We start from the raw sequence: 14025 nt of genomic DNA, 5'->3' as shown, positions 1-14025 counted from the left end.
GCTCACAGTTTTTAAAACATCTGGTCTCTAGCAGTATTTTCTGGGAGATGGGATAAATAAATGCAAGTCTTCTCTGTTGGATTTCCAGTGTAATGTGGTATACGGCTAAGAGAGAATGAATGCAAAGCAATTTTGTGAATCAAGTCTCCACATTCAGATAAGTGTGGCAGGTAAGCCGGGAGATGGACAAACACCAGTAAAATGCAAGTACATGCCACCACATAAACAGTAAAATTACAGTGTGCTCCACTATCCTGTGATAAAACTGTCAAGTGTCTCTCAACTGCTTCTCATCGACAGAAATTTTAAACCAGCTCTTACTAGCATGATCTCACAGTGGCAGGTGCTCCCCTCTGGTCTCTCATTCATTGCTTTCTGATCACCTCCACCTTTGACAACTGCCCTGGCTGGGGTGGGTAAGGGGAACACACCAGCATACAAACACCATGCAGTGGAAGGTATTGCCTCAGCTTCTCTGGGGGGGTACAAGTAGTAGTGATGGGATGAAAAGCAAGATGATGAATGGACTCTGCAAGGATTTTGCGAAACCATGATGTTCGAATTGTTTAAGACCGCGCTGAACAAAGGACAAGAGAAAATACTGTACTGTAGGGAAGAATTCAGCAATGGTATAGATGAGTGGCATAATGGGACTTTCAAATCTTACATTTCTCTTAATGAGAGACTGCACATCACAGCTTCTAAGCCCAGTTCAGCTGCACACTGCTTGACATGCCAGATAATACGAATCAAAGAACCACCCAACATTTAGGTTAGCACGTGAGTTTTTTTCCTTTTTAAGCTTCTACCATGAACCAAAATGGCATTGTGTTCTTCAGTGCCAGGAGCCAGACAAAGGACTTGGCACTTCACTCTCCAGGGGATTTGGGGTTTTGCAGTATTACATTTCAGCTCAGTATGAAGGACTGCTGTGTGCAACATGTAAGAAAGGAAGGGGGAATCCGTGTCTGGACACTGGTCACTTCTCTCATTGCATTTGCACGCTGAGCCTGTTTTTTTCTCATGAAAAGCAGACAGATTGCTCCAACAGCTTTTCTTTTTGTTTTTGTTTTTTACAAAGGTAGCAATTGCTTGTAAATGGTCTCCCTATGGGTTTTGAAAGGAAAACACTATTTAGGCCAGGTTCATGTGTTTTTATACTTGGTTATTATCCATTATAAGGAGAAAAAACATAAGGGGGGGTGGGGGGGAGAGAAGGAAAACCTGATATTTGGAAGGCATCATCACGTTTTCCCTGCTCTAATTTCCAGCCCCTTCCCATCACTTGCAAAGAGATATCCCTCATCTCTTCCCTAGCCATAGAGACAAGATCTTTGTAGATTGTGTACTTATAATTTATCTACACCTGTGTACTTATGCTAGTCCCTATTTTTCTTGCTTATTGGCCAAGCGGTTTGTGAATCTTTGCTTCTGTCCAGTTCTCACCTGCCTGACAGGCCGAAGTCATTATGACTTCCACTATATGGATTCAGAGATAGTGAGGAAAAGGCAAGATTGTCTTTATGAAAAGATACTTCTTTTGCAGATGATGGAGTGGCATTCAGGAAGTTTATGATACTGAATCAAGTGGGATGTCTGTCTGAGGGCAACTCAGAGAAGGAAATCATCATCTGTTAGAAAGGCAGCAGACAGATACATGAAACACATGAATGTTCTGTAGAACCCCCAATTGTTCAGCAGAGTCCTGCCTGACTTCAGACTCTATGGGATGACATGGGAGCAAATGCACGAAGTATAAATGAAGTATCTCTTCAGCCACGTATCCATCCAACAGTTTTTATTTCATGCCCTTCATTGCAGTAGTATGTGATCACATTTAAAATACAGCAAGGATGTGCATGTCTGGATATTAGAAAAATGCTTTTCCATGCTTCCTTGTATAGCAAGAAGGTTTTAACTCATTTTAGGAAAACTGCAATTCAACCCTGCAATTCAAAAGCAACACCTTAAGTGCACATGAAACTGTGAGCAATAAGTTGCTAGAATTTCCAGAGAGCAGCAGGCTTCTAGAGACTCTACCAGTTCTCCACTAAGGTAATTTACTGTCCAAAGGTTCTGGGTTTAAGAGGGCAAGGATGGGATGTCTTTTGTGCTGCTATGAAGAGTAATGAGAGACTTTAGATGTCTTTAGAGACTGGAATCCAATCAATATGCATATTAAAATTCAACCTTCACAAAATTTCAGGGAATTCAACCCTGGTATTCTCTATGGTGCATCACATAGGTGTGCAAAGCTAGAAGCTGCATCCAAAACTCTCAAAAATTCAGTGAAACACAAGCTGAGTATGTAGGATAGGGACTACCTTTTGTTACAATGATAGGTCATCCTAAATGCAAATGTGCCACTTACAGGGGAAATTGTTTCTAGAGATTAACTTGTATTACAGACTGGTAAGCAAAGACAACACTGGAATAATTAATTACAACTTCTTTTAGAAGAGATCCAGCATAAACTGGCTAAGGACTCATTTTCACTTGTTAGCTCCTGGAAGAACGAGTAACTACTCTGGACACTCCTAATTAAACTGGCATTTCTCTATTATTCAGCCATAGCATGTATATTCAGGTTGTCTTAGATTTTCCCTGTTCAGATGGACAGCAAGAGATAAAGGCACCATTTATACTCCAGAATTACAGATTAAGTCTAAATGGGAGTTATATTTGCATGTCCTGCACTGATCATCTACATGACAATTAATTTTGCGGTTTGGAGTGAGAATGCAAGTGCTGTCATGTTTTACAAACATTCCTATGGCTTTTTTTCTCAGGGAAGTTTCACATGCAACTTCCTCTCTACTCTGAAAAATTTCTCAAAACACCAGACCTCTGCAAAGACACCTGACAAATACACTGCTCTTTAAACAGTTATGGAATCTCAACCTCTCTTGAATGCTGCCATGAATTCAACTATAGCCTGGCAATACACAAATTACAGCACTATGTCCTGCCAGGTTTTCAGAATGTAAATCCGATATAAACATCTCTCCTGCCTTCATGTTTTTATTTCCTGATTGCCCTGCATTGTATCTAATGCATTTAACAATTACTTCATCTGAAATATTTCTGGTGGAATAATGAAAACAAATCCTGGATCCCCTTCCTCCTCTATTTCTGCTGCTTATTAACCCAAGGTGATTTAGGACGTCCTTGAGCCTTACAGCAATTGAAATTTATTTCAGGAGCTGTGTGCTTAGGGACATGTGGAAGAGGTTATTTATTCCAAAGAGCCATCCAGCAATGATGATGTCACAGGAGCTAGCAAAATACCGTATCAACTCAGTTAGTTTGCTACCAAATCATTGCCTGCAGTTTCCTATATGTGGTGGCACCTGCTGATATACAGGGTGCCTGAATATAATTGGCATATATATTGTTTAATTTTTATAAATACTTAAAATTAGCTTTTGTCCTCTTATTTTTGGCCTTCTTTAAACCCCTGCTAGTAAACTTTTGCAGTTTTATTTGCAATAGGCAAAGATCTATCGTAAACAAGTTCCATCTCAATCTGAAGTGAAATGCAGCTGTCATGGCAAGCTGAGCTCCCGAGCAGCTCTTTGACTGCTTCCTTTGCGTATACAATAACAAATGACAGATTTGCAAATAAAGAAAATGATCTAAAATGAAGATATTTTTAATGTAGACTCCTATCCAGATATAGTTGAGTTTGAAGAAATGCTGCTTTATTGAGGCCTTTTTCAGAGCTATTTCTAAAATTCACGGCTTCCTCCTGAGACTAGCAGTATTCAAACTTTGCTCTTGGTACTGAGGCAACATATACTGGTAAAAAACATCTAAGGTAAGAAGTAGAGACAGTCACTTTGCCATGGTTTGTCTAGTTATAACTTGCTGCTGGGAAGGCTAAATATCCAAACAGTGGAGAATTTCAGAATTGGTTTGTGGAACACAGCATAGAATCATAGAAAACAGGGCAGAAAGGAATCCTAACAGGTCATCTAAGCCATCTCCTTCCCCAGGATAGCTTTGTTCCTTGATGGTGAGTCAAGGATAGGGCTTGGGTAGGGTGGGGTTTTTTACAGGCTGAAATACAGGTTCCCTAAACAATCTTCAGGAAATTATTCAGCACAGCATAAACAAAGCACTATAATTCCTCTGTCTCTCATACAGGTATTAAGTAGCTTAAATACTGCTGGTAAAATGCTGTAGGACCTTTGCATCGCTGGATTAAAATGTATATGATTATTCAAGGTGCCTGAAGTATTTTTTTCTCATGGTTTGACTCTTTTGGCATCTGATTCAGTGGGACTTCAAAGTCTATGGGAAGACTCAGAATTTGAGTACTGAATTAGGTCCTTTACAGTACTGAGCTATTTGTACATGGATTGTTACATTCTGAAATATCAAATTATGCATTATTAATTCTAAATGTTGGTGTGCAATAATTCCTCATTGTAAATAGCTCGTAACTAGCCTTCTGTGAATATCCCATCTGCAAATTCACCCAAAGTGCATTAGTTACAGGACTCAGGTGATGTGAATACCGTATCCTCACTGGTTACCAAATAGCACATTCCAAGTATGTTATGAACAACTGTACCATTCAGTGTGTGCTTTCTGCAAATATTCAGATATTAAATTCTCCCTCTGTAGGTACAGTGCTATGTAACTTGAACATTCACTGGCCTACAGAGTATCCTGCTATGATTAAGTCCATAATTCTTTCAAAATGCCAGGATATGTTCATAGAAATATTACTCAACAGTTAGTTATAAGTACAGGAGTGGGGTTCTCTACTAGAGAGGTGGTTAGAATATTATTGGGACATAATAGGAGCAATAGGTGCAAAATAGTTATTTGCTACCTGGGAGCTTGGGAAGGAAAGAAGACAACAAGCGGAAAGAGGAACCACACTTTCAATGTAAGGGCGAGTAAGTCACTTTGGTGTTGTCTCAACAAGTACAGTCTGTACTAGGTGAGGATCCATACACTTTTGACACCTTTCCCACATGATATCCTGAAGCCAAAAGTGGTCCCACTGGTTAAAAAAAAATTAAAAATAAAATTCTATTTTCATCTACACCGATCTTTCCTTTTTCTCTCTTTCACTAGGATGTCACAGGCAGTCACTAGTACCAGTCATTTGCTCTAAGCAAGCACATTCTTTTAACATGGTCTTTCCCACACTTTTCTTTGGAAGCTCTTCTTTCTTTCCTCTTTTTTTTTTTTCTTTTGCCTCAAAATGCATTGTTTCCTACCAATTGCTCTTTTCCATTCCCTTAACTTCAAGCAAACAAAGCAGATTATGTCCCACATAATAGGATAACATCTCTAGGGAAGAATTTGGCCCTTATGTGTTCCTCTCCTACTTCTTTAATTATTCTCTTTATAGATTTTTCCTATGCCAATTCCTCATCTGTTATTCCTCCTCTCTCGTTCACTTCTTATTCCCTTCATGGATCAGAATCTTTCCTATATCTGCTACAGACTTCCTAAGGTGTCTGTGTATGGTTAAAGGGTCCTATTAACAACAAGGATTGTTTGTATGACCTAATTAGATTTCCACAGAGACAGCCTTAATAGGCCCTTTTGGTTTTTTGGATTGTCCGCAAAGTAATAGTGCAATGGCAGTGTTCATTTTGCTTGGCTGTATCAGGCCATATATCACATCCTTTTCCTTCCAGTCCTTCAAGTAAGCTTGTCTCGTTCTTATTTTGGTTTCAAATTATAGATTATAAATTTCACTTCTCTCCACTTTTCTCTATAATTTGACCCCCAGCTGTTGAAACTACTTCAAGTGATTCCCACTGCCCACCGTCCAGCCCCATTGCTAACAGTTTCATATGAAAGACAGCCCTCGCTTTAGGAACAAATGACGTCCCTCAGACCAGCTGTGTCTAATAAAAACCCAACCTCCAACTCTCAGTTCCCTTCCTCAAAAGGATAAAATTGATTTGAAAGTTCTGACGATAAGATACATGGGAATAAAAAATCTCCTTCGGTCAACAGACCAAAGCTGTGCTCTGTGACATCATTGTATCCAAAAGAAACGATGCTGTCAGTTCCTCCACTGCTCTGTAACTAGGAGTTATTACCCTTGTCCTGTAGAAGGTATATTTGTTCATTTAATTTAGCCTTGTTTAGTCTGGTTAGAGCTATTTTCATTCCTGACATGCCATAATGAACATTAGAAAATACAGGTTCCCCTCTAGGTTCCATTTGAATTAATCTATGTGAAAAACACTAGTATTGGAGGATCACTTTAAACAATTTTACAGTAACAATGCTGAGTACCAAAACCAGGAAAACAAGATGGTATTCCGCTAGGAATGACCCTGTAGTGCCTGCTGTATACACAGACGGGACTGGTAGGTGGCATGAGCCTATACTACTTACTCTTACATGCTGGATGTCCTGGCGGGTAGACCAAATATCACCTATACATGGCTATATGACTGAATAAAGCTGTATCAGAGAGCAGATGAGGTTTCGAATCACTCCATTGCCTAGGCAACCTAAAAAGAAAGCAGAGATGATCCTTATGGCTGAGTATTCGAAAAGCTCCTGTTTCCCTGTCTTTTCGTGCCATCAGCCAAAGCAGGGTATTTCTATAATATTTAGTGCTGCAGGCAAAAACAGTAACTTGGATGTTTGGTTTTTTTCTGTTGCCCACTGGAGATTTATTCTGCTCAGCATCTCCAAACTTTTTTAAAAACCTCCATCCCTCCCTCCCTTCACCCTTTTCTCTATTCTACTTGTCTTTGGATATTTCTCTAGACACGTTTGAGAACATTTTCTGGAACTCTTATACGTAATGCATTATTTTAATGAGATTTCTAGTGTATCTGGGTCTTGGTTAATTTAGAGATGCAACTCTCTGGTTTTTAGGTCCACTTCATCCTTCAGTTCCCAAAAGAAACCAGCAGATACTGGAGAGCAACAAAGGATTTGAGAGGAACAGTCCGGAATCTTTTTTAAAGTTCAGAAGTTTCTTTGTGTAGCTATGGAATGAGGAGACTTAACTGCAAATTTAATGCCTTTATTACTACTATACAGTATGAAAATTTTGATGACCAAAAGGAATAAATATATCAATGCTCTATTCAAATTTTGGATGAAGGCTGCTCTTGCCCATTCGCACACTTCATTAGGGGTCTGATTCTGCAGATATAATCTTTCTCTGTCACTGAAAACTGTTTAATTTCAATGAATTCAGTGAGAGTCAAGGTTACTTATCACCTTCCAGAAAGTTCTGAAGATGTTATAGAAGTGAACTCTTAACTACACACAGGTGAACAGCCTAGGCAAGACAGCTGGAAAATCACAGGCTTTCTCACAGGTGATAACACCCATGGTTCATGCAGAGAGTCACAGAAATCCTGGAGAGAATATCAGCTTGGTTTTGTCCTGAAACTGCTGCCTGCAGAATATTTTGTACAATGTAATTACAAATGACTGTAATGATAGGGTCTCTTCTAGTTCCACTGGAAGACAGTTTCACTATCTAAAAGATCTCATCATTCAGAAATGTTTCTGGTGCTCAGCTAAAATGTAGTAATATCCTCTCACTAATTGTTGTGTCATTCTACATGAGTCTGACTATTCTTTGGAGGATACAAATCTGCAGCAATGTAGAATAACATACTCTGTGGTGAGGAAAGCAGTACTGTATATACTAAAATAAATAAGGTACAGGGACTGGGAAGCATGCTGTATAAGATAAGTACTATTATTTGTAGTCAGCATTGAAAATCTGCAGAAATATGTAACCTCTGTAGATAACCGGATAACTGCAAAAAAAGATATATTGATAAAACAGTCCAATATCTTCCGTTCTAGTGCCTAATACATCCCTTTCCCCTTTACTGCCTCCGAAAGCTCTCTTCCCCTAATACATCCCTTTCCCCTTTACTGCTCTCTTCTTTCTATTGCACGAAGGTTGAAATCGACCTCCTGGATCCACCAGGGAATTCCTTCCAACCTGAAAAGGACCACTCTCAACTGAAAAGGCTTCTGAAATTAGCCTCTCTGCTTTGAGGTAGCACACTACAAATTTGGTTTAGCAAAGCAGAATGATTTGATATTATGATACAGATACTGAACCTGTGAAGTTGTTCTTTGCAACAGACTCTTTGACAGATGAAGCCTGAGCGTTATTCCTATGTAGCTAAGATAGCAAAACAATCACATTTCAGCTGATAGGTAGTATTATTCTGCTGCTGTGTAGAGGCAGCTTTTGGGGCCCTTACAAGGATTTTTGTTTGATAAAGTTGATAACAGTTCATAACGTCTTATTTCCAAAATATTTGCAAGTCCTGATACCTCAAACAGGACAGTAGTCTGCAATGCATATATAATCTTCTGGACCTCAAAAATTAGGTATCTCAACTGTTTCCAAAGGCAGCTACTTTGCATTTCTGCCTGCCTTGAAAACTTTGCACAGAAGTCTTCTCTTAATCATCCTCTCTGTTCTACATCAACTCATCCAGACCAGGGGTTCGAACACAACACCATCTTGCTTTCAAACGGTTCATGAGTACCACATAGGAATTTCATGTTACAAACATCAGACAAAAAAAAAAAAAAAGTTCTATCCCACAATATTCTAAATCTTAGAGAATCTCTCATTCTTAGGGAATCTCTAAACCTTTTGATGATCACATACTGCAACACCCAGTAGTACAGTATCAGTTATCAATGGACAATGACTTGATTAAATACAGAGTCTAGAATGAGACACATGAGAATAAATTTCAGGACAATGAGAACCCCAGGGAGAATTTTTTAATTTTCAGGAAATTGCCTCTATTACTTATTGTATTTTTTCTTTATTTCAACAAACATGACAGTGTACAGCAAACGCTGATTTTATGAGGAAACACCTTGATCCTTCCCCCACCCCCAGTTTCTGTCTTTGCTGTTACCCAAATGTTTAAGTCTTGCTGTTGCCAGCATAGATGAGGAGGAACTCCACTCAAGCCCACACAACAGGAATCGGAACCAGGCCCTTTCTTCCCTCTGCTTCATGGTGACAAAATTATCTGGATCACTCAGTAAGCCCGGAGTGAGCTTAACAGAATGACATGAAGCTGGGTTTGCTTTTTGGGAATTAATTGTCCCTATTCGTTCCCAGTGGACAGCGCAGGAGTTGCCAGTGAAGCTAATTCACCGTTGCTGGCTTCAAGATCTGTCTTCGGCAGCCTATGGCAGTTGCCTAAGTTAGCCCGCTGCTAGGGCACGATATCAAGAGCCATCCTCATCTCCTAGCTGAGGATGATCCCATATTCTTCTTTTACAGGGTCCCAATGGTATCAATCATCAGAAAACCACAGACCACCCTTGGGGTTTTCCCTGTGCCACACAAAAGCATCTACATCACCCCCGGCCCCCCCGCCCTGTCAGCTTGGCACTTCCTCCCCTCCCAGCCTGGCGGCCCTCATGGAGCCAGCCACAACGCCACATTGGAGCATTTTCTCTTTATTCTGACGGGACAGCCCTCCCCGGGTGCAAACCTCCCACCTGCCTGTGGTATCCCTGGCAATGAAACGGGCACCGAGGAGCTCCTTGCAGTACAGGGATGACAAGTACCTGCTGAAGTAGCAGCGAGCCTTCCGTGAACTGCTCGGGTTTGATCCTCAGCAGGGGACGGGTGAGCTGTCTCTCCCCCGTCTGGGGCGAGCCCTCTGCCCCCGCCAGCCCACTGAGGAGCCAGCCCCGCGGCGGGGACGGGCGGTGGGACGCCGAAGAGTTTACCCGCGCTGAGGCGCGGAGCGGCACGCGAAAGCCCTGAGGGGCGGAGTGGTACGGAGGTACCGAGTGTCGCGGTGAGGCGGCCCTGTGGCGGGCAGCGGCACGCGCGAGCGCGGGACGCCGAAGTTCACGAAGCCTTGTGGTGCGGAAGGGTACGGAGGCACCGAGAAGCGGTGAGGCGGCCCTGAGGGGACCCCGAGGCGGCGCGGCGGGGCGGGCTGCGGCACGCCGAATAGCGGTGAGGTGTAGGAAGGGGCATGCGCGGGTGGAGGGTGGAAGCCTTCGAGGGCTGAAGGTCTGGGTGAGGAATGGTATCCGGTGGGTAAGGGCTGGAGAAGGACTTTGTAAGTTCAAAGCAAATGGAGGTTTTGTGTGTTTGTTGTTTATGAAGGTTGTTCTAAGTGGCCTGAAGCAGCTTGTGCCGCTTCAAAATCAAAAAGAAATTTAATGTTAATTTCACTGAAAAGCTTTAAGATTTTTTTTGACTTCTATATTTCTAGTATGTTTATTTTTTACTTAGAAAGATGGGTGTTTTTCATCAAAATGCTATTTTTCTTTGAAATGTATTCAGCAGGTCGTGTGTTTTGCACCCCCAACTCCCCCTGTGCCTTCAAACTTACTTCAGGGACAAAATTACTTCAGGGCTAGAGCCTTTGGTGGCATAGATGCCCTTCCCTTGCTGAAACGGGACTGGCCTGTCCAGGAAACCTTTGAATATGTGCAATCATAATATATGTTCCTAGTACAGTTGTTTAGTAATAACTCCCATTATTTGTAGGGTTGTACAGTGACAGAGCAAGGCTCCAAGGGACTCGATGTCTGTGAGACCTGGACTAAAAATGAATATTTCACGTGATGAAACATTAAACAGTGGGAGCTGGATGAGAGAAGCAGAGTACTGATGAGAAGATGGAGGGGCTGGACAAGCCAGGTGTGACTGAACAAATTTATTTATAGGAGAAGCTCAACACTTGTATCACATAACCTTTTTGAATTCTGGTTGAAGTAACATCATCCCTTATATCTAAATTACCTACCGTTTAAACTGTAAATGAAGTTTTGGTGGGTATTTATGCATTAACTACAAATAATTTACAGCTATAAATAACGTCGTAGAGCTGTAACCCTGAATCTTCTGACTGGAGCCACGGCTTCTGTTTTAAAAGAACTGTTTGTCAACATAGTTCATACCAATTTCCTCCTCCTCAAGATAAACTATGTAAGGAAATTAGCTGCTGGTTGGTTGGGGTTTTTTTTAACTAATTTTAAATGAATCCATATTAGGGTTACTGGGGTAACTGTCTCTACACCTACCCAATGCCAATATTCTCATGCAACTTTGAAGTACAGGCAGGGTCATAGTTTTCCATCCTAAACTATCATTGTGTTCCTGTGCAAGCTATGCAGTTAGTCAAAGCACATTGTTTTAGAAAGGTAAATGAATCTCCTTTTAATGGAAATTGAAAATTTTGACCGAGTTATATGATAACACAATTTCTAATTGCAAACTATATAAGAAAATATTAATAAAAAAAAAGAAGGAAAATCATTGAAAGGTGAAATCTCAGTGTTTCTTGTGGTTTCCCAAACAAATGTGCTTTCGTTATTAGGTGTTTTTTAGTTAAAAGAGTTGCTAGAAACAAAAGTTCTACATGGAAATTGTTACAGTTCTCTCTCTTGCTTTTACATTTGGTAAATATTTCTTCCAAGTTATTTTAATTGAAACTATCCAGATATGTCAACTGAAATTCATTTAAATTCTGATTCAGACATAGTTGCAAGCTGTGTGAGTTGTTTTAAAGAAAGGCTTAAAAAGATAGTGTAAGTGGGCCCAAATATTAGCTGTTCTGTAACTAATATTCCTACTTTCTTAAGGTGGGAAATGTCAGAGAAATGAATACTTTAGTAATGCACATGCTAAGAACAGCATTTGCTTACATCATGGTTGCCCCCACTGGGAATCATTCCCATCACAATGGTGACACAAATGGTTGGGAAGGCTTAAATGGCATCTGCAAATGAAGGGCATCTCGGCTATCAATAGGGGAGTGCCCAGAGGTTTTAGCTTAGTCGGTGAGCTTAGTCTTAATCGATAGCTGAGCACGATGATGGCATTCTGATGATCTCTGCTGGATGAGCTTGATGTTGACATAGGCTAGTGCCAGATTGTTCTTGTTGTGAACCATGTGGCTGTCAAGTCATTCAGAGGCAGAGCTAAATTTAGCACTGTCTTACACCCTGTCTCCTGCCATGAGTGCCTCGGAGTAGAATAGGTCCTGTGGGCTCCCTAGCAGGCACTGCTGCTATGCTGAGGCAACCACAGTGCCCTACAGAGTCTCACATGTTCTACTGATTATCCAGCACACTTAAACTTTGAGTTATAAGGGTGACCCCAGCCAGTTGGCTGAAAAAATATATTTGACATCATTGAAAATGTATGCTGCTGCTGAAGCATGGATTTTAATTTGAGGAAAATGTCGGCCATAATCTAGCATACATTAAAAAATATATCTTTTTATTTCCATATGGGTCATGTTAAGGAAAATATTAAAAAAAAAAAAAGCGCCAACCGTATTATATGAAGTCTCATTAAAGCAGCCTGGAAAAGTTTAGCCAATTTACAGGCTATACATCTTAATCTCCCCAAATTACAGGAACGATAGAAAAACGGGTGGTTGAGAGGGAAAGCGGGACCAGCAGAACCTGGCTGGGGGCCAAACAATGGATCAAGTAGCCCTTGCTTTCACTTGACTGCTACCCCTTGTTTTTTGAAGAAAAGAAAGGACTTTCAAAGAAAGGCCTGGAGATGGCAAAGTATGGCTGGTACTTCCTTCTCCAGATGAAAATAAGACCAGAGTCTGCTTTTTTTAACATGGTGCCTTGCCCCAGTTCTCTAGTGTCTAGAAAGAGAGATTTCTGAGAATTCTTGAAAGAAAATAAAGTATCTGCAATTGTGTTCTTTCTATTCTGGGGTAAAATGGGGGGACAGGAAGGGCAGCAAAGGCACACGGTGGGAACAGGACCCATGCATTAGTAATAAACTAGAGGATATCTTTCTTACAGCCCAAGGAGAGAAAGTAATAACTGCGCATCTTTTTGTTTGTGTGACTATTTGGCTACACATTCGTGAAACTTTTTTTCTTTTTTTTTTCCACAGTTGTTAGCAGGCAGGTGTTTTAAGTACTGACTGTACCAACTTAGACAGTGTCTGCAGGGATGCCAAGGGTGGAATGGTTATAGAATGCAGAGACAAAATAGCCAGGGGCAAAAGGAAAGAGGCAGTCAGATATGAAATGGCAGAGGGGTAATTGTCATGACCAAATTCCATGCTGTATGCGTGGAAAAACTACTACTTTTGCTGCTGTTGCACTATGTTGCAGGGCTCTGCTCTAAGGGCAAAAGAGGCTGTGTGAAGGAAGCATGGAGAAGTTGGGGAAAATCATTGCTGCTTCTTGCATTGATCTAGCAGACCAAACACCGCAGAAGGCATTAAAAGGAGGTGAAGTGTCCTGATGTGAATTAGTGGATGTGTTTAGAGTCAGCAAGGAGAACAAACCTGATAAGTAGAAAGACAAGGAGAGAAGCTACAAGATCCTTGAGTGTTTGCAATCAGCCTGCTCTTAACTCAAGCCAATGCTGGCTTATTTCATGCATCTGTGGAGAGAGTAAGGTAGAGCAGGAATATGACTGTTAGAAAGGTATTAGGTTGGTCTAAAAGAAACATTTTGTTCCTGTAGTATTTTCAGTGAATAAGAACTTGCAACTGCAGCTCGGCCCAAAAATGTATGGCAGAAATCAATGGTGTTTTCCCCTTGTGGGTCTGATTACAGTTGACCAACCTCATCTCCTGTTTCTGTGGTACCTAGAAAGCACACTGGTGGCAAGCAGGCTAGCTACCTAGGTAGCTCACTGTTTACGTCCATTCTCTTTCAAGACGAATGTGTCTATGCCGATATTAACCTGCTCTGCATTTATGTATTTATTAGGCAAATTACAGATAGCTGACAAAGCAGTTTTATACTTTTTGGGGAACACTTTGTCTCACTGAACTATCTATTTTATGCTTTTAGATCAGGGTATCTACTGCAGGGGAAGTTCCCGGAGATAAATATTTTTCTGTGCTCTGGTAGGCAGTCTTTCACTATGGTATTCCATGAGCTGGATCTTGAAATCTTCTGTTACTGCCTTCCTATTCCTCAAGCCCTCTGGCCAGGGATTGCCCCATTATCAATGTAACAACCAAAGGGAGGGGTTACACTTTTGTGTGGCCAGCTCTGGCTTGTTTGAGGAGTTTCCTGC

Source organism: Charadrius vociferus, unplaced genomic scaffold (genome assembly GCF_000708025.1).
Source record: "Charadrius vociferus isolate BGI_N301 unplaced genomic scaffold, ASM70802v2 scaffold776, whole genome shotgun sequence".
Taxonomy (NCBI): domain Eukaryota; kingdom Metazoa; phylum Chordata; class Aves; order Charadriiformes; family Charadriidae; genus Charadrius; species Charadrius vociferus.
Note: the sequence above shows the minus strand (reverse complement) of the source record.